This window comes from Eptatretus burgeri, chromosome 1, assembly GCF_056783735.1.
Source record: "Eptatretus burgeri isolate ZD-2024b chromosome 1, Ebu_testis_v1, whole genome shotgun sequence".
Classification (NCBI taxonomy): Eukaryota; Metazoa; Chordata; class Myxini; order Myxiniformes; family Myxinidae; genus Eptatretus; species Eptatretus burgeri.
Window position 1 is genome coordinate 17,865,203 of NC_140961.1, and position 22,173 is coordinate 17,887,375.

Consider the following 22,173-nt stretch of genomic DNA (forward strand, 5'->3'; position numbering starts at 1 on the left):
CTTGACAATACTGGTATCTTCTTAATAAAACAAATAAATAATAAATATAAATATTGTATGTTTGTAGATTGTCTCTAATAAAGGCCCCCTCCCCTCTGTGATCAAACTGGTATTCTAATAAACGTTCAGGGCTTATATTAGAATAAATACTGTATATGTATATGTATATATGTTGATATATATATATATATATATATATATATATATATATATATATATATTTATATATATATATATATATATATATATATATATATACATATATATATATATATATATATATATATATATATATATATATATATATATATATATATATATATATATACACATACACACACACACACACATGTATTGTGTATATGTATATTGTTGCGGTTGAGGAAATTCGCAAACCACCATTCAGGTCCCGTAGGTGAGATATCTCTGTAAGTACATGTGTAGTTAGCCCCAAACCCGTTGTTTAGAGGGAATAAATGAGATTCATTCAGGCTGCGACCCTTTAAGATAGCCGTTTTTCTGTTCTATCTTTATTTTGAACCAAGCACGTCTCAACTGCCATCACACAACAACCACCAACCACAACGCCGCTTCACAACAACAACAACACCAACAGCCACGACCTTTACCTTCACAACTCGCTCCCGCAAACATCGCATCACCGCCATTCCAAACGTCACCATGGCCATGGACCACCACTTTAAACCCTCCACCACCTTCGCCTCTCTTTCTGCGGCCATTCCAGCACCGCTTGTGGGCACTGAGCATCAGGCTGTCCTGGCCTCGTGCGGGACGCGCGCCGAGCCGCGGGTGCAAAGTGCGGCCTTTCTGAGGAGAAGTCGGATCAGGAATAATACACGCCCTCTTCTGATCCGTCCAATCAGCAAGCGCGGGGCGGTTTGGCCCCGCCTCCAGGCGCGTCGGAGTAGAATCGGGATATGCAAATTCGAGGATCAGGGGAAACTCACGCCCCTTTTTCTCCGTCCAATGGGAGAGCGTGGCTCCACCCCCGAGCTCGTTCTGATCCAGAAATTTGCATATGGGTTCTCCTGCCGGACTATAAAGCGCCGAGCGCGGGGCGAATTTAGTGAGTTCGAGGAAGAGAGTTGGAGAAGAATTCGAGGCAGCGAGTTGGAGAAAAAGTCGAGGCATTCAAGTCGGGTCTGGAGAGGAGCAGTCTGTGGAGCCGTGAGTCAAGTCGGGTCTGGAGAGTGGCAGTCTGTCGGGGTTCGGAGTCTGCGGAGAGCTGCAGAGAGGGGAAGCCTGAAGCCTGGAGCGCGGTCGAGGTGGTTTGCTGCAGTCGGCTGAGGAGAATTGGGGAGGAGGTCGAATAGCTCGGGTCCAAGGCAAGGAAGACGGTGGTCGGCGACGAGCTCGCAGTGGAGTCGCTCGTCGCGGGACCCAAGCAAGCCAGCTATCCTCTTTCCCCAGAGCATCAACAATTCCCCCCGCACTGAGATAGTGCGAAAAGGGGGCCCCGTTCCCACCCCACTCCAAGCAGTGCCAACGAAACCCGCGAAGGAGGGCGGAGTCACGGCGCTGGCACATTTGCGGCTCATCACAAAGACACGGGTGGGATCCACCCGGTCTCACGGCCCACAGGCCCCGTCTGCCCCCTTGTCTTTGAGGGTGGCCGTTTTCTTTTGCTTTTGAGTTAATGTGTTGTTGGCGCCATCTGTAAAGTAAAACTGTGTAAGTGTTTCCGTGTGCTCGTGTAGTCGGTAGTAGATCTGTATTGTTTTGTTTCTTTTGTTATATCTGCTTTTGGTGCATAATTGTTGTAATTGTATATGTGTGCTCTCCGTGTGCCGCGGAATAAATGTGCATTATGTTGAACTGTTTTTCCCGTTTCGCTTCATCTTTTCTTTAATTGAATCTCCATCTTGCTTCACGTAATGGGTTGATAGTGGGCTTAATACGCCCGATAACTAATCGGAACCGTCGAGGCCGACGATAACACCGCTCGGTTATCCCGATAGTATGGAACGGGTCGCTTAAGTGGCCCGTGTCTGGAGTCGACCTGCGGCGGCGAGGTGCGATCGCCCGGTCTACCCTCCGCGTGAGTACTTAGGTAGGTCAAATTTGGCGAACAACCCTATCCCACGCGGGTGGCCGATTGGCACGATCGTGGTGAGGCCGAAAGGCCCAACCGTGACTAGCTCCCGGCGTTAGTCAGAGAGGGTCACGACAGAATTGTCCGTCCGGTGGGCGACGTGCCGCGATTAGAGTTACGTGGCCGCTCGCACGCCGGCGGGCGCGAATTCGCAACAATACATATATATATATATATATATATATATATATATATATATATATATATATATATATATATATATATATATGTACATATTACACATACATACATACATACACATGAAATGCTTGCCAGCTAATTACGTAAGAACCTCTTGACGTACACAGTTAATGCATACCTCTTGGAAACACCTTGGGTGGGGGAGTGACATGGACATATTTTTGAGGTTATAAATTTCACATCAATCAGGAGTAATAAATGCATACTCCCTTATAGGACAAATTAAATTAAAAGAAAAAAGGTGAGTTATGTTGATGGAGGAAGGGACAAATGATAATGTGCTTCCATTGCAGTTGCTACGAATGTTAACTGCTCTTCTGGGGAATTTGTAATTTTGTCATTTGTTGGATGGGCCTGTTTTATTCCTGGCATTGATGTTGCGACCTGTGGAGGAGCCCCCTATTACCCACAGATGGCCACACGGTTACACCATCACATGGCCCTGCTTGTGAATTTTTGTGATTTATTATGTTGTTGACATATTGTTTTGTCTTTTCTATGCTCCATTTCCCTTCTGGATGACACTGGCATCTTCTCATTTGCAGACCCTAATGGCATCAGTGTCCAAGTTCCTCAAAACATGCTCTGCCAAACTGGCATCAACTCTGTCTGTGGTAATCATCAACCTCATGCAGAAGAATGGTGCAAAGATAAATTCACTCAACTGCAGACCAGTCAGTTTGCTTCCCTAATTAGCAAAGTGATGGAATCCTTGATTCTTAATGACAATACCATTCAATTTACCCAATTGTCTAATCACTGAAAAACAGTTGGATTCTGCCCTGGCAGCTCCTCTCTGGTAATGGCTTCTGTGCTTCTCATAAAGGGAGATGCAAGCCACGAATCGGAAACTGGTCTGAGTTGTACCATAAATCTATTTGTTCCTTGTACGTCTCCAAACCCTGAAGCCATTTTTCCCAAAATTTGTTGCACCACATTATTTTCACATTAGAAAAGTGAACATGACAGTAAAAACTTTCAATTCTTAATCCAATTGATGTTAAAAACATGAAATAATGGCACTTGGCTGATCGAACATCGTATGTCTTGTGTCCCCGTCCGAGGGGAGAGGGGCGCAGCTTGCCTTGCACCTCTTTTTCCAAGATCAAATATGATTTTTCTTTCGCAAATCGAACCACTTGCATTTAAATATGTATATTCCGAATGTGGATGAAAATTAATCTACAAAGGGTCCACAGTCTTCACAAGATGACAATGAGTGTCACAAGGGTCATATACTCCTGTATGCTATTAAACAAGGAAAAGAGGAGGCCATTTGGCCCATCTGCCATGTTGAACTCCAGAAGTCATTTTGGCTTGTGCTAGTAACAGCAATCTTCTTGATTTTTTTTTTGTTTAACTACACTCCAAATAACCCCTTCATAAGCATGATTTGAGTTGGGTTTTAAAGGCAAATCTTTTAACACGACTGGGTGTTCACTTTACTCAAAAGATCATAAAGACCCAAAAGAAGAGCAACTGGAAGGGCATTCGGAAGAGCGCTTACCTCTGTCACACAATGCATAACCACTAGAGCATTTTGGGTCCAATACATTTTTTGAAATATCATGCTGTACTTTACATCGTTTTTGGCCCAATCTTTCAATGGTGAAGAATCACTTTGGAATTTAAAAAATTCTCATATCCAGATCTGGATGTGGATCTTCACCAAAATCGAATCGATTAGTCAGAGTCACACACCCATCCTGTACACCAAGCTTCATCCGAATCCGTCCAAAACTTTTGAGATCGCATGCTATTTATTGTTTTAGGCCCTAACTCTCAATGGTGAAGAATGACTTAAAAAATTATCCTAGCCAGATCTGAATCTTCACCAAAATCTAAGCAATTCGTCCTTGTCATACACCCAACCTTCCCACCAAATATAATCCAAATCCATCTGCAACTTTTTGAGATATCCTGCACAAAAACAAACAGATGGACAGGGGTGAAAATATTACCTCCATCCACCTTCGGTGGCAGAGGTAATTATGTCTCTTCCATTGGAATTGTAGATGGTGAATTGCAAAGCAAGCCTCATAGTGGGGCAACTTAGCATAACAATTGTGCATTTTGTGAGGAAAGCACCAAATTTGGCACACTAGTAGCCCATCATATTATGAACAGATTTGGATATTGGGCCATCTCAAAATTTTTGATGGCAGTGGAAAATGGCTGCCACAGCCATCAGCGGCTGAATTTGAGATGGCCCAATATCCCAATTTGTTCATAATATGATAGGCTACTAGTGTGCCAAATTTGGTGCTTTCCTCACAAAATGCACAATTGTTATGCTATATTTAGCTAAGTTGCCCCAATATCAATGGTGGTGTACAGAAGCATTTTTTTTTCTTTCAAATAAATACAAGGCGCAGGGAGGTGAAATTTTCTGCACGTGATTTTAAATGTGTGCAAAATAAAGCAAGTGTTCATTTACGTCCGTATGTTGTCTGATAAAGACATAAGCACACGTGACGCTATGCCGAGTCTTCAGAATTTGGCATGCTCATGAGGCTGTGCCTTTGAATTGAAACATCCCAGAAGATAAAGAAAATAGGGTCATATTTGTGTTTGTCATGCTTTAAAATAACCTTCTTGCTATGACACATCAGATCTTCGAGTCTCCTTGAATATTTCGAATATAATAATTCCAACCCATCATTTTTACGCACTTTTATACAACTACATATATGTATACACATATATATATATATATATATATATATATATATATATATATATATATACATACACATACAAACACACACGATATGTACAGGTCCGAGAGAAAGTCTACACCCTCTTTAAAAAATTCACCTTCTGTTGCCTTATAACCTGGAATTAAATTGCTTTAAATCAGACTTTTCCACCTTCATTTATACAATATAACCCACAACTTCCAAGTGAAAAACAAATTCTACAAATTTCAGAAAATCAATTAAAACCACAAAACCAGAATATCTTGGTTAGATCAGTTTTCAACCCCCTGAGTTAATACTTGGTGGAAGCACCTTTGACAGCAATTACATCTGTGAGTCTGTTGGGATAGGTCTCCATCAACTTTGCACACCTTGATTGTGCAATATTTGCGCATTCTTCTATACAAAGCTGTTCGAGCTCAGTCAAGTTGTATATGGGGAGCATTGATGGACAGCAATGTTCAAGTCATGCTACAGATTTTTTGATTGGATTTAGTGTTCGTGTGGCCTTGTTTTTAGTCTCTTTGAATTCTCTCCAATGTTGTGGGCTGCACTGTTTCTGCAATTTATTTAACAATTGACATGATTTGTCCTCCTGATTAAATTGGGCTTTTGGTTGCATGATCCTGTGTTTCTTGCTAGCCTCAGGTCTATATGTGATGCTGACTTCAAACAGGACGAACAGGTGAGCGGTGGCTTCCGAAACGTTGGTCATGTATGGGAGGGCATGTCAAAACTTTGGTTTGTGTTGTGTCAACTCGCCGTTTACTTTCAACGATTGGGGTAACAATTTTAATGGAATAACTGGAACAACTTTGAAATACTGTAGTGTGTTTTGCCCCATTGGAAAAATGTTTGCAGGCAGCATAGTTTATGAGCCATAGAATGGTTACTACCATAATGCAGAATATGGCTGGTATTGGTTGCCTTCTTGTATATGATTGTCTGCAGCTCCCTGAATTGCCTGGATACCAAAACGTCCAAGAACGCCAGTCGTTGATGTGTTTCTTTTTCCATTGTGAATTGAATGTCGGGAAAGACAGCGTTGAGGTGTTCTTTGAAAGTGTTTATCATATCCCGTTGTATGATGACAAAGTATCGTCAACATGATGCACGCAAAAATTAGGTTGGTAGATGGTAAATATCATCAATTCCAGGCGTTGCAGCACAGCTTCTGCGATGATCGCCGATGTTGGTGATCCCATAGGCATGCCTGTTATTTGTTCATAAACTTTTCTGATAAACGTAAAATACGTTTTTCGGCAAAAGGCAAGCAGCAGCTCCATGAGGTTTGTAATCTACTGGCCCTTGTTGGTTTCAGCAAAGCTACAAATCAGTAAGCTTTCCATTGTTTCTTTCACCAATTGTAGCGGGATCTAAGTTAACAATGAAGTTATGTCGAATCACACAATCACCTCGTCGGATTGAAGCTGGACACCTTTCAGGATCTGAAAAAATTGTTCGGCAGACTTGACTGTTGTTGGAGCTCCCTCAACGAGGTGCTTAAATTTCTGGGATAACCACTTCGCCAAGCTATAAGTCGGAGCCCCTATGAGTGAAAAAAAAAGGCTCAAGTGGTCATATTTTGCACAATCTTTCTGCCAAACAACTTGCAGCGCAAGAGAGTAATGTGCTGAGACATGAAGCCTGTTTCAACACAGCAGATTCCAGGCTGATTGATTTTGTTTGTACCGTGCCTCAAAAGTGTTCTTTCACAAATGGAAGCAACAAATGATCTAAAGCATGCCATCCACCAACATGTGTCTTACGCAAATCAGCTTCCACTCTGTTTGGTCGCTGGTTTGGTTCTGGAAGGTTTTCACGTGTTGTGTCATGGTCGGGCTCTGGCAGGGGATCATTACTTCGTCTAGTCAAATTATGCAAACAGACAGTTGCAACAATAATGGCCATGTTGTGCTCCAACTGAAATAAAAAATAATGGCCAAATTAGATGGTGCAAATGCAGAAAGGGTTCTCTGATTTTAAACTGTTTCTTCACAATTGTTCTCAAGAATCTTCATTTAAATTTACTTGCTGTATACCTGAAATGAGGTCCTTTGGATACACAAGGAAATATTTTCTTCCAGATACCAAGTGCTCTTTCAATCACTCCCTTCATACTCCTTTTCGCCTGGTTGTAGCGTCTCGCCGCTGTGAGCCAAGGGATGCGCACTGAAGTCAGGATGAATGTACGGCGCATGGACACCGGATCCCCCAACAAAATGACTTGGTATTCTCAATTAATATGGAATTGGTTTATTTAACAGTGTGAAAATATACTACTTGTTCACAAAAACGAGTCCTGAGTTGAATCACAAAGTTGAACAAACCATATCAGTGTTGTTACTAACGGCAGCCAATACTGGAAGTCTTTGAACAAAGGTTGCAGTAAAAGGTGATCACTTAATTAAATAAAAACCTCCGTTTAGCATTGTCGTAAAAATAATGTGAATTATAAAGCTTCAAAGAGGTCCAAAAATAAAGTTAAATATAATATTTGGAGGACTTGATGATGTAATTTACTGGAGATAGAGCATCCATGATGAGTTGAGGTTAACATTTCAAACCCTGACCAAGTCAAAAATAACTGGCAACTATTGTGTAGGCTAGATGGGTCAATAGTTCTCTTTTTTTATTGGAGTTCCTTGGAAGGGAAGTCATTTATAATATGTTGCGAACCACGGTGTCTGTCCATGCATTGGTCTGTCTCCCATTTATGGCAGCCGCTTCCCACGATGCGCTTGAAAAGCTCAACATTCACTTTTGAAATGATGGGAGAACAGGCCTGAAAAATATTGATGTCAAATTTCATTTCGTAAGCAGGATATATTTCCATTTTTTTAGACATATTCAACCCGATGTTGCACAACTATTTTGCGGTGGGTGGTGTTAGTTCAGAACTTAAGCTCTGATTGAAACTGAGACTGCAACACAATTAGCCTTTTTAATTTCCATGAAATAATTCAAATTGATAGATTAACTTAAACTTTTGCCATCACCGGGGACAGATAATTTTGCTCGTGTGTGTATATCCAATATCCATATACAGTGTGTGTATATATATATATATATATATATATATATATATATATATATATATATATATATATATATATATATATATATATATATATATATATATGTGTTTTATACTACCACTTATTGTGGTAGCACGAATTCATGCTTTCATCTGTCTATGATCAACAGTGCATCAACACTGCTACCGTGTATGGGGGCACCACTGATGCAATCAATTTCCTTATTACCAGTTCACTGGTACTCATTTCACCAACCTTAGAAGGATGACAGGCTGAGTCAACCCCACCTGGTTAATTCAGTGACTAACAGAGCTTGAACTCAGGACCCTAAGATCCCAAATCTGCCACCCTCACCCCTCGGTCAACACCAGGATATATATATATATATATATATATATATATATATATATATATATATATATATATATATATATATATATATATATATTGTTGTGGGGTTCTGGAAACTGCATGCCTCTAAGGCAATGGCACCCAATAAACAGTGATCCCCAGACAGTTATTTCAGTAGTATACGTGCAGTTAGACGTACCCCTCCTGTCTAATGGGTTATCGGGACAAAGTGCATTGCATGGGTCTTATAATTTGGTCTAATTATATCTCCATTTTCCATTCAATCTCTGTCTTCATTCCAACTCTTTCCTCTTGTTCATGAAATAAGTCCCAGCAGGCACCACACTCAGATGGCCAACTGTGATAAATAACCACAACACTGTATGGGACGCGCGTGGCAGCCGCCTGTGAAGATCACCGCTATGTGCGAACCACATGCATGATGACAGACGCATGCGCATCCCTGTAATAATCACCATCGCAATGCCCCCGGAGTTATCCGTGTGCTACGGCCTGTGATTCCGGAGAGTCTCGGGGGAACCCGAGATGGCTTCGCCCCGACCCTGGGCCGCAACAATATATATATATATATATATATATATATATATATATATATATATATATATATATATATATATATATATATATATATATATATATATATGTATATATATGTATATATATATATATATATATATGTATATATATATATATATATGTATATATATGTATATATATATATATATATATATATATATGTATATATATATATATATGTATATATATGTATATATATATATATATATGTATATATATGTATATATATATATATATATATATGTATATATATGTATATGTATATATACATATATATATATACATATATATATATATATATACATATATATACATATACATATATATATATACATATATATATATATATATATATATATATATATATATATATATATATATATTCAAGCCCCGTTGATCCACTGAATTAATACACCAGGGGGTTGACTCAGCCTGTCATCCTTCCGAGGTCGGCGAAATGAGTACCAGTATAGTGGGCGGTGTATACCCTGGTTAAAATAGGTATACCATATCCCTGTGTCGTAAGAGGCGACCAGGGTTGCGTCAGGAAGGGCATCCGGCGTAAAACATGTGCCAAATCACTATGCGGATCATACGGATGATCCGCTGTGGCGACCCATATCGGGAGCAGCCGAAAGAAGAAGAAGATATATATATATATATATATATATATATATATATATATATATATATATATATATATATATATATATATATATACATGCAAACATATATATATATATATATATATATATATATATATATATATATATATATGTATATATATATATATATATATATATATATATATATATATATATATATATATATATATATATATATATATATGTTGATACGAATTTGGAATTCGATTGCACACAACATACAGGTTCCTTTAGTCAGCTGTGTCGATAAGTGGTTGTTCCCTAGATAGCTCACCTTCCATTGTTTAAATGTTCAGAAATCGATTAGATGCACTGCGGATCGATTTAATAGAAAGGGGACGAACAATGGAGACATCCCTCCCCCTCTTCTTGGAAGAGGAAGAACCCTGCCGTCCCGTGACTCATGATGTCCCACCCGTGGTTGAGCAGGGGGGGGATGGATCACAAGGGCATGAGTCACACCGGGCGTGGAGGAGGGGGGGGCGGAGAAGGACAAGAGGAAATCTTTTTCTTTTGTTCAAGGGCAGAGTTGGAAGGGCAGAGTTGGAGAAGGGAGTTGAGGGGAGTCATTCAGCAGACCGTTGGGTCCTGCTTGGCTTGCGTTAGGGTTGAGGCCTTCGGAAGCTTTTTGCTTCAGCTGGCTCAGTGAGCTTCGGCTGAGGCCTGGCTCGGGAAGAGGCTTTTTGGAGGCTCTTTGATTTGACGGTTCCGTGAGCTTCGGCTTCTGCTTGGCTCTGGAGAGCTTTTTGTTTCAAGCTGCCCTGTTTGGAAGGAAGTTAAGCCGGTCGCCCGGCTCGAGCGGCGAGTGGTGGCTTCTTCTTCTTGGTTCGTGGAGCTCTTTGTTCTCCATTTTGGTTCCCGGCTTGGTGCGACTCATCGACCTCTTCGAGGAGGTGGTTCCTCGGGGAAGCGACGTATCGATGGGAAGGATCGGCGCCTCGTCTCACCAGCACGTGTTGAGAAGTGCAGGAGGTGGTTCCTCGGGGAAGTGACGCATCGACGGGAAGGATCGGCGCCTCGTCTCACCAGCACGTGTTGAGAAGCTCAGGAGGATTTGCGGGAGCTCGGGAAGGATCACGGTGATTGGATCCAGCTCGCTCTCGCTGGAGCCCGGGTCCGAACAACTTGGCGACCACACGAGGTGGAGAGGTTCGACATCGGCTCTGGGTTTCAGCTCACCTATCCTCTGAGCTGGAGGCCGTTATTAAAGGCCTCTGCCACCATTTCTTGGGTGTGTGTGTGTGCGTACGTGTGTCCGTGGGCCCGTCTAATAAGTAGGAACTGCTGTTAAGTGCAAGTAACTTACATAATAAGTAGACTGTTGTAGTTCTTTGTCGTGCTTTTGTTGCTTGTATAATTGCTTAGGTGTTTTGCCTTGTTTAATTGCAGACGTGTTTTATTATAATAAATGTCCATGTGTGAATGTAAACCTGTTCGTTGCGTCCATTACCTCATTGAACTGCCGCATCTTGCACTCGGAATATAGTTGGTTTTTAAATAGCCGATAAATAAAATCGGGTCCGGCGAGGTCTGGCGATAATACCCGCTCAGTTATCCCAGAACGGAATGGACCGCTTAAGCGGTTCGTGTCCAAGCAGGCCTTCGCCGAGGTACGGTCCCTCGGTAGGTTACCCGTGCGTGTACTTAGGTATATTGATATTCGGCGATTGACCCTATTTCACGCGGGTAGAATACGAACTGGGCCGTGGTGGGATTAAAAACCCACCCGTGACTGGTTTCTGGCATTGTTCCAGAAAGTCACGACTGGATTGTCCGTTCGGTGGGCGAAGCGACCGCTATTGGTTAGACTCGGTCGTTGGCATGCCGACGGGCGGGAAACCTACAACAATATATATATATATATATATATATATATATATATATATATATATATATATATATATATATATATATATATATATATACACATATATGGACACTGACAAACACGACATAATAGTAATCGAAGCTTTTCGTGCTGCGCTCCTCAGGGTAAAAAATTGCAGCAAGTGAAGAAGGAAATGAAGGCGTGTGCTTTTTCGCTGGTCTCAATGAGGTAGACGCTGATTGGTTCAGCCGTAATGACGTCATGGTTAATCCAAACGCCCATTGGTCGGCTCATCATCTTCACCTTGAGCTACCATTGGCTGGAGCAGAGTTCATTGATGATTGACGTTTGCAACCACATCCTTGAGAGAGGGGGGAGGGGTTTCCCCTAAGGCCTAAGTCACATTTGCTCTATGGCTAGGATACGGTGGCCGTACCCCCTTGAATTGACAGAAACATGTGGTGGCCACAGAGTTTCTGAGGTGGCCTCAGGGTGGCCCTACGCCATATGGCTATCTTTTACAGGCCGTAGGGGTCGCCGTGGAATTATAGCGCGGAGTTATAACTTTTTTCATTTCTACGTTGGCCGTAGCAATTCGACAAGCCATCGCCGTGATGTAGATGTGTTCCACGTCGACCGTACGTAGGGTGTACGGTGGGCTTGCGTTAATCGTACGGCTGCCGTAGGCTCTTATCAATGAAAAATGAATTTTGCCAACGCCCAAAAAATTACGGCAGCCGCACTATTTCCACGGTCGCCATACGGTGGCCTTGCGGTCTGTGTGGCTACCTGCGGGCAATGCAGGGTCGACGCACGGTTCCCCTATGCCCGCCGTGTGTCATACGTACGGCCTCGGTGGCAGTCTGCGTCGACCATGCGTCCACCGTGCGCTACCGCTAGAGATCGGAGTATAGTTGTTTGCCTCGGAGTATAGGTCCACACAAGCTCATGCTCCGGCCTGGGTTCCGATCGCTCGCGCACTCTGCGAGAGCGCTGCCCCCAGGGCAGCTCATCAAACCTGATGCCCCCAGAACCACAATCACTTTCATCAAACGCATCAGGCTGAGGTAATCATGGATACTGTATTCCAAATTACAACCGGTTTTTCTGTGAAATTAAATCCTTTCCCGACAGTCCTTCACACCACGTGATCAGATTGCTTTATTGTTATTAATTAAAACACAAGATGAGTAAAAAAAAAAACAGCACAAATCAAGGTGAAAACACGAGGTAAAGTATCAATCGACACACAAGAGATGCTTTCACGAGGACTTCCACCGACGAACTGAATGAACAAAGCACGAAGATGCGGGTCAAACAGGCGGGGGAGACGCGTGAACAAACATGAACACCACATTGTGTTCGGTTTTTGAAAATGTGTTTGGTTTTTAGGGCAAAATTTTCTCGAAAAAAATTGTTCGGATTCCAATTTGTTCAAACAATGGGACGTTCGGATTCTGGGGGCACCACGGTACTCCGAACTGGTATATTCAGTTATATATATTATAGTTATAGTATATTCAGTTATATATATATATATATATATATATATATATATATATATATATATATATATATATATATATATATATATATATATATATATATATATATATATATATATATATATATATACTGGTATATTCCAAAATGTTATATTTTTATTTCATTAAAAAAAGAACTGGTATATATACCCACTCGTTACCATCCATCTGGCCGCACGTTCACCTTAGGGCCCCCCTGCAGTCGCCTTGCTGGCACCTCGAGGCTACCTTGCGTCTGCCTTGAAAATTCTATGGCCGCCGCAGGAACGCCGTAAGGTCACCGTGCGACATCAAATCAAAGACCGTACGGCACCCCCACGTTTTTGGTCTCCACAATTTATAAATACGCCGTGCGACTCCCTGAAAAATAAAAACGTATGTGACTGCTACATTGTGTGACCGTGGAAATACTGCGGCTGCCCTATAATTGCTGGTGGCCATAGATTTTGTAGACCCTACGGCCGCCGTGTCAAATGTGACTTAGGCCTAAGGTCCATTCACCATTTGTTACCATACTTCCCTTGATCTTTCTATGCTGAAAGAGACACAGAGATTGTACAAATTCCTTTTGACGACATAATATTGGATCGGTGGTAAGGATGAAGGTTGCTTCCAACATACGTAAATGAAACGAGCTCCGACCTCGGCTCAATATCCTGAACATATCTGCATTGTACTGGTCTGCACAGATAGGGTTGGTAACCAAGTGCTGTGCAATGACAGATGAAGCAGGTACAGTGGCCGGTGGTTGATGGATCTCGCACTGGTTATGTTCAAACCCTCACAATCTTTCTTCGAATCGCCAAGTGGATGTGTTGTTTGATCCGATCAGCCAATATATGCTGAGACAGTTTGTCAGTCAGTGGCGTCAGTTTGTCCGTTCCAGTGTGGGAGTGAGCGGCGCGCACGCGGGTCGGTCTCCAAGGAGTGAGGCACGGGTCGGTCACGAACGAGTGAGGCACGGGTCGGTCACCAACGGACCGTGTGGGTCACTGGACGTCACCAGTTTTGTGAAGTGTGAGGAGCTGCCCTTGTCACAGCACCAGGGTCTAAACTCGCGACAGACAATATCGGTGCTACCAGACGTCAACTGGCATTCAAGGCTGTTGGCGAGTGGGTGCATGGCAAAGCTGGGTGCTGGCGACGGACAAGACACGCACACATATTACAGGACGCTTTCATTTGACGTACGACTTCTCTTTGGTGAGTGAGATTATTCTTCTCCCTCCCTGAATGATCTGCTGCGTACCCTTGTCTGTGTTTAGTTGTTAAGTAAGTCAACCCCCGATAAGCATCTGCTCTCTGTCTCTTTCCTATCATTTAGATTAATTTTTCCTGATTAATTATTTATTTGCTTGCGAATATTTTGATTGCTTCAAATTCACTTATTTACCACACGGAAATAAAGTTATTTTTATTTATTTATTTTCTTGTTAATAAATTATTTGTTGACGTTCCAACCTGTCTGTGCTTGTCCTTTCCTTTCATTGATCCAGCATTGTCTGAACCTAGATAGACTTGGAGGTAATTAGCACACGATTTTACCAATAATAGTCGGCACGCACCAGTGGTTAAAATGCTCGGCCGCCCTATTTAAGATCTAATCAAGATAAGATTGGTGCTTTGCCGAGGGCATGCTCCCTGTTCAGGTAACCATGTGACCTCAATTTAAATGGCACAATTAGACGATGGACACTGGAAATCGTGGTTAACTGAGTGGTGTTTGTGGTTCTAAAACAACCCACCGTACCACAACATTAATTGTGAGCGGTGGCCCCAGGACTGGCTCTTCCGAGGACAACCGGGGATTAAGCCCCCTGAGTAACAAACTGGTGTCTCGGTACCCATGGCCGTAACAATATATTTCTATGTATGTGCATTTATACTGTATATATATATATATATATATATATATATATATATATATATACATATATATATTAATATACATATATATATATATATATATATATATATATATATATGTATATATATATATATATATATATATATATATATATATATATATGTGTATATATATATATATATATATATATATATATATATATATATATATATATATATATATATGTGTATATATATGTGTATATATATATATATATATATATATATATATATATATATATATATATATATATATACATATACTGTATATATCGTGTTAGGGTCATGCAGTACATCCCTGTTGCCTAGTTAGAATCCGACGAGTCATGTCAAAATGACCACGACAGTTCCTCATCTCAGCGATCTATTATTAGATCCCACATCCAGAGCCACATTACCGTGCATATTGTGGACCTTGTTACAAGCAAGAGTTGTGCCAATGGACATTCACGTGACAGTCTAGCAAACAAATCACATGACTTGATGTTATCTTATCAATCAGTCAATCTGCCTTTCACAGGATGGACTCAGAGCCACCATGTGAAACCGTCGAAGCAAGCAGGATAAGCTGAGGAACAAGCTAGTTTTATAAAGTGTATTGTGTAAGAAAGCAAGAACAAGATTTGGACACGGTATCAAATATACATTTCCCCTTCATCCCGAGTAATACGCTCTCAACGAACAAACCAAGCAACACAAGGGAGGTCATTAGTTATCTATGCCCTTAAGGCCTTCAGACACACGACAGAAGATAAGGGAAGTCACAAGACAATGGAGTTCTGAAGCTAAACCTGGGAAGTTGCAAAGTGCTTTTCTCACTGCCAAAGCTCCTGCAGGCTGCGAGAGGGGAGTTGATGGCCCGATGGAGTTGGTGCGATGTTGGCAGTGCAGGTCACGGCCTCTCGTTTTCAGCTCCCTCATTGCGCACCTTTCAGTTCCGTGATTCCGGGGTCTGGCCTGGAGGAAATTACTGCCCCCACCTTTCTAACTGAGTCTGCTGACATCACCGATGACTATTTCCACCCCTCCCCTCACATCCACCATTGGTTTAAGCCCAAACCGGTGGGCAAGGTGTGTAGCACCTAAACTTTTGCTTTTTCCACCTAAACTTGTGGGTTTGGCCTTGTGTCGCACAAAATGGGAACATTTAGACCGAAAAGAGGAATAAAATATCAAATTAAAGCTCGCAGGAATGAAGAATTTTAGACACACAGAATCAGGTGGGTTTGATGTTTCCATAACTATATACATTCGCACTGCATATCGAAAATGATGTTTAATTAATTTACACTTATTCTAAACACTGAATATGGAAATAACTACGCTATAGTACGCATTTATTAACCTCGAGGAACCATTTCCGCAACACCATCATACATTTTATGTCACGAGGTCAAGTCGATTTATTTATTCCCACAGAGAGTCTTCTTAATTCCAGGCTCATAAACTTTGTCCGCATATTTCCTGGTGCCCTTGGCCGCCTTGTAATCCTGATGGCCATCTCCTCAACCATAATAGACTTTATTATGTTGAGAAATGTCATTGATGTCACACATAATAACTGTATAGATCAGTGGTTCTTAACCTTTTTTGAGTCATGGACCCCTTTGAGAATCTGGTGAAAGAGAAAAATGCACATAAGCACATAAACACAAAATTTTGAATTCATTGAATAAATGTAATTGCTTGGGAAAATTATTTCCTTCACATACCGTCATAATCAGAATAAAAAAAACAATCTTTCCAAAGAATATATCACTTTTTTCATGCAAAAATCAATGATCATTTCCTGAATAAAATGAAATATATCCAAATTGTGCAAATTAAACAAAAAATAAACTTCAATTCTGCTCAAAAGTACATTTCAATGAGAAGGCTGTTGTTGTTTGGCTGCAATAAGAACATGAAATTGTGGAGTGGTCTTTGACAAGGCAACACGCACGTCATGTTTGACATCCAATCGATTTCTACTTTTCGTTTTGATGGTAACAAGTGCTGAAAATCCTGACTCGCAAAGATATGTGGTTGCAAATGGAATCAGAGCTCCCACAGCTCGCTTTGCCAGATGAGGGTGGGCTTGTGTCAAGGAACACCAAAATTCTCCAAGACTCTTCGAGTTGAACTCATGTCGTATCAGTTCCTTTGTCCTCAGGTCAATGAGGTCATCTTTGGCAAGGTCTGCATCAGTAATAGTTTATATCAGCAAGGAAAGGATTACGAATCCACGTTTGAACTTTAAGGTAATCTGTGCAGAAGTAACCTTCGAAAGAGTTCTGCAGTGTTTCCAGGTGTCTGCACATTTCTGCCTGCAGAGAAATTGACAGGGCTTTGTCTCTCTCGACTCCATCCTGCAGAAGCACTTCCTCCAGCATTGGAAAGTTTGCATAGTTGTCTGCCTCCAATCTCCTCTTCCACAGTGGCAGCTTGGCCAAAAGAGCTTGTCGGTTTTCAGCAGCATCCATAATGATGACTGCAGGGCCTTTCACCTCAAAAAAGGTGAAACTTCTGCCCTAAGTTCCATCAAGCGCTTCAACATTTGTCCTCTGGAAAGCCAGCTAACTTCTTTGTGGTGGAGAAGAACTTCATATTCTGCTCCCATTTTGTGACAAAACCTCTTGAAAGCACGATGATTCAGATCCCTGACTCTGATGAAGTTGACGACTTTCATGGCGGTAGACAAGACTTCTTTCAGGATTATTGGCAGAGTATTTGATGCCAGTGCATGCCGATGTGGAATCTAGTGAGTCACGATGACGTGAGGAGCTTCTTTCTTCACCAGAGCAGTAAAACCAGATGTGTTGCCAAGCATCACAGGTGTTCCATCTGTGCACAGAGTACCTAAATTTTTCTTCCAGTCAAAGTTTTGCTTGGCAAATAAATTTTTCAACATTTCTAAGATGTCAATGGCCTTTGTAGTTTCAAAAAGGGGCTCACAAAATAGGAATTCTTCTTTGAGGGCATCGGCGTGCACATAATGGATGAAAACAAGGAGCTGACTACGCTGAGAGATGTCAATACTTTCATCCAGTTGCATACTGAAGGGAAATGGCGTAGCTGCCAATTCCTCCATGACCTGCTTCAAAATATTACAAGAAGTATCAACTATTCTGGAATGTATGACATCATTTGACAAAGACACTGCTTCAATTTTCTTCCTCGACTCCAATCCACAAACCAGCTCAACCACGACCAGGGCACATGGCTTTACTAAAGTCTCTCCAATTGTGTGTGTGGCTTCTTTTGTTTGGCAATGCGATAAGCAACCTTGTAGGATGCTTCAAGACAGGGCTTTTGTGTTGGTGGCAATTCCAAGTATCGGCAAAGTTCCAACCTTTTCAAATCGAGCCTTCTTTGCACGGAAAAGATCCACACTGTCCGATGTATTTTCAGGATGGAAGCATGAAGCTCCTTCAGCTTTGTTGGATTCATGCTTCCATTGGCAAGAACCTTACCACACAAGAAACACTGTGGCTTTTGTGTCCTATCACATTCAGTGATGTAAGTAAAACATGTAAGTGATGTAAGTAAACATGTAAGATGTATCACGTTCAGTGATGTAAGTAAAACAATGATGTAAGGCTTCATTGTACTTCCTTTTCTTCGACATTTCCAACTTTAGCTCGGTGTGCAAAAGAATAATAATAATATTAATAATAATAATAATAATAATAATAATAATAATAATAATAATAATAATACCAATGAAATAAATAAAACGCTGTGATGTAATTTATATGGAAAACAGCAATCAGTGAACAAAAATTCTGTGTGGTGGAGAAGAACTAATTAAGTTAATAAGTTTAGGCCAGCTGTGTGTACGAAACATAATTGAGGCATGCTTTTCATAAAATCTCCGATCTGCTGGATCAACTGCTGGTCACACACAAAACAAAACAAAAACACATTTTTCGTGATTGGGTCAAAAGTCGACAACAATGGCATGCTCAAAGGAATTGTTCACTAATCCTGGTTATATGATATGTCAACATGAGCAAACATTAACATAGAGTCCCCTGAAATATGAGACAAGCTCACTGATTCTACTCCGAATTAATAATAATACCCGGGTATAGGGTATGTAAATATCTTCGAATGGAAGGAAATGGAGAAAAACATGGTACCCCAATATTTATGTTCAGTTTCATGCATAATTATTTATCTCTTGAAATATGGATGAAAGATATACAACATATCGTAATGTAGAAAATAAATGCAGATAAAAACATGGCAAGCAGGAAGGAAAACCAGAGCCAGTGCGTGATGCAGGTAGATGCAAAAATTATATTTATGGGTAATTGAAGATACAGTATAATTGTATAGGAAAAACAACATGGATCTGAAGATAATATAAAGTTTGAAACCTCATCAGTATATGAGAAGATTCCTGAGTCATGATAAGTCGTGGAAAGTGAGAAATAAGCACTTAATTATGGAGTGGCACTGGGTGGCGGTTGTGCAGACGACGATACCAAACTGTAAACACGAGGTCGAGCGGCCAATGCTAAAATCTGGAGCAGGGTACATTTTGTTTAATTTCTATCGACGGAAACTATTCTAGAAGTCATAACTTGACGACGATGACGACTGTATGTTACCTGACTGTATACATTCAGTAGCATCCCATTTCAACCTACCTTACAGATATACTAGTCTTCATTAAGCAAGAATAAGTACATAACATCCTGTACATAGACAAAAAATAAATCTTTTTATAAAAAGCTAGCGAAAATAAATTTAAAATAATTTTTATGCATCTGGTTTACAGACCCCCTAAAGTCCTTCCATGGACCCCACATAGGTTAAGAACCCCTAGTATAGATGATATAAAGCGAGTACTTGGTTTTGGTTTAAACCCTTGATTAATTATCATTAGAGACACAAGTTGTTCGATTACCAAACCTGCTTTTGTTCTCCAAAATGCTGGAACTTTTATAAAACATGTTTATGGATCCTCAATTATTTTTTAGAATAAAATGATCACATTTGATACCTCGTACCTCCCCTGACATTCAGAGTGTTTTTGAGGCCTCTCTCTCGGCCTTGAATAATCCATTAGGATCACTTCTTATAGCAGCTGTTTCATATCATTTTTTAAAATTGGTTAATTTGCTAAAGATTTGTGAGTTGTAAAAGTATTTCAGTGGTGTGCTGTGATCAAGCTCACATTCGAAGGAGCATTTCATCAGCTATCTATATGACACACACACACACACACACACACACACACACACACACACACACACACACACACACACACACACACACACACACACACACCACCACCATATACCTGCCCTCTCTTCTTCCTCACTCCACATTTCCATTTTCTACCTCCTCCTGTGCAGGCACACTATGTATGTGGCCCTTTTCTTCCATATTCCATTTTTGTTACAACGACAATTTGGGACACGTGAAACACGATGCGACCAAAAGTCGTGGGGCACACGATTGTGTTGACAATGCTCAACAAGCATTTGTGTATGGCAATTTAATACACAGTATCCTTGAGCATTCTGTGCCATAATGACAGTCTGAGCCCTAATTATGACATCTGCTCCCATCTTTTGATGTTTGACATGGGACTCTCTGCCACTGCTCGCTTTGTGTTCCCCGTTTTTTCATATAATTCTCCACATTCTCTGGCCTTTGTTATCGTGCTCATTTCAAGCCCATAATTAGTGTCCAAGCATATCCCACAGATCTTTTCTTGTGTACAAAATCTTAGCTCATGGTGCGAGTTGACAGAAGGTCGAAGACAGTGGATCAATGAGTTAGCAACACAGATACGAAGATAGAACAGAAAACCCGACAATTTAAGTTCGGAAAACAAGATGTGGATGTGTTAAGAAGATGAACAAACAGGAGGGGGAGGGATAAGAGGTCGTGCAAAATCACAACGTGCAAGTAGATAGGGAAAGAAATAAGAGGGTTAATGGGGATATAAAAGATCACAGGTAAAGATCGACCATGCGTGACACATGATGGCACTATATTGCCAACCATGAGTCCTGGAGGAAAGAATGAGATTGAACAACCTGAGTAAGGAGATTCTACAAGTGGGAGAACAGATGAACAACCTTGTCATTGGACTCGAACAAGTGTAACAATAGTTTGCCGTACAACAATATCAGAGGAATAGGTACATAGATGCATACCACGACATCTATTTCTGAGGAGTGGCATTGGCTTAACGGTTAAAGTGGCTGGCTGAAGATCTTAGGGTCTTGAATTCGAGCCCTTGTTTCTTCGTTGAATTAACACCAGGCGGGATGACTCAGAATGTCATCCTGCGGCGGTCGGCAAAATGAGTACCAGCTTACTGGTAACGGGGTATTGCATCAGCAGCACAGTTGCACTCCCAAAAATGATGCAGCCAAGCAGCGACAGACTGAATACGAATAAATAAATAAATCTATTTCTGTATTTTCAGGGCCCAGGACAATTCATTACATCTTGTCATTCCACACCAATGATTAAGCAATTAAAATACCAAAGAAAAGCTTGTGTGCAGATGATGCAACAAACTGTGATGTCACATCCATTACATCCCAAAGACTACTCAAAGCACTTTGTCCGTGGAAGTTTGAAATGATGAAAGAGTCAAGTCTGTTCCATCAACTAAAAAAATCACAGCATTTTCTTCTCTCTTGAGGAGATTTTTGATGGTCTGCCATAACGATGGTCATGGTTGGTGTTGCCTTTCCTCTTTCACTTCATGGTGACATTCTTCATGATCAATATAGGGAAGGTGAAGATGGATTGAAATCATCCTCATGGAATTGCCCACTCTGACAGTCGATTGTCATTCCAGTAACTCAGTCCTCTGGAACACGATGCAATGAAGTTGAGCAATGAGTTTGTTTTCTGACTAATTCTGCATTGTCATGTTTGTTGATCTTGATCGTTGTGCAAATTCAATGTGCAGAGGGGAATTTTCACAATTGCAAGAATAATGTCTCATGAGTTTGGTTGGAAACTGTAAACCTGTCTGTGGTGTGTGTGTGTGTGTGTGTGTGTGTGTGTGTGTGAGAGGTATGTGTCGGGGGCAAGGATGAGGTGTTCAAAAGGTTGTTGGCCTCACATGTATACGAAAACTAAGAAGGATGCGTCAGAGAACTTGATCAACCCTTGTTTTCCTCTGTGAGAAGCCAGATTCATAAAACAGCAAGGTTAAACGGGCAGTGGGGTATCAGGGCAATATTTGGGCATAAAGAGCAAATAAATAACCCTCC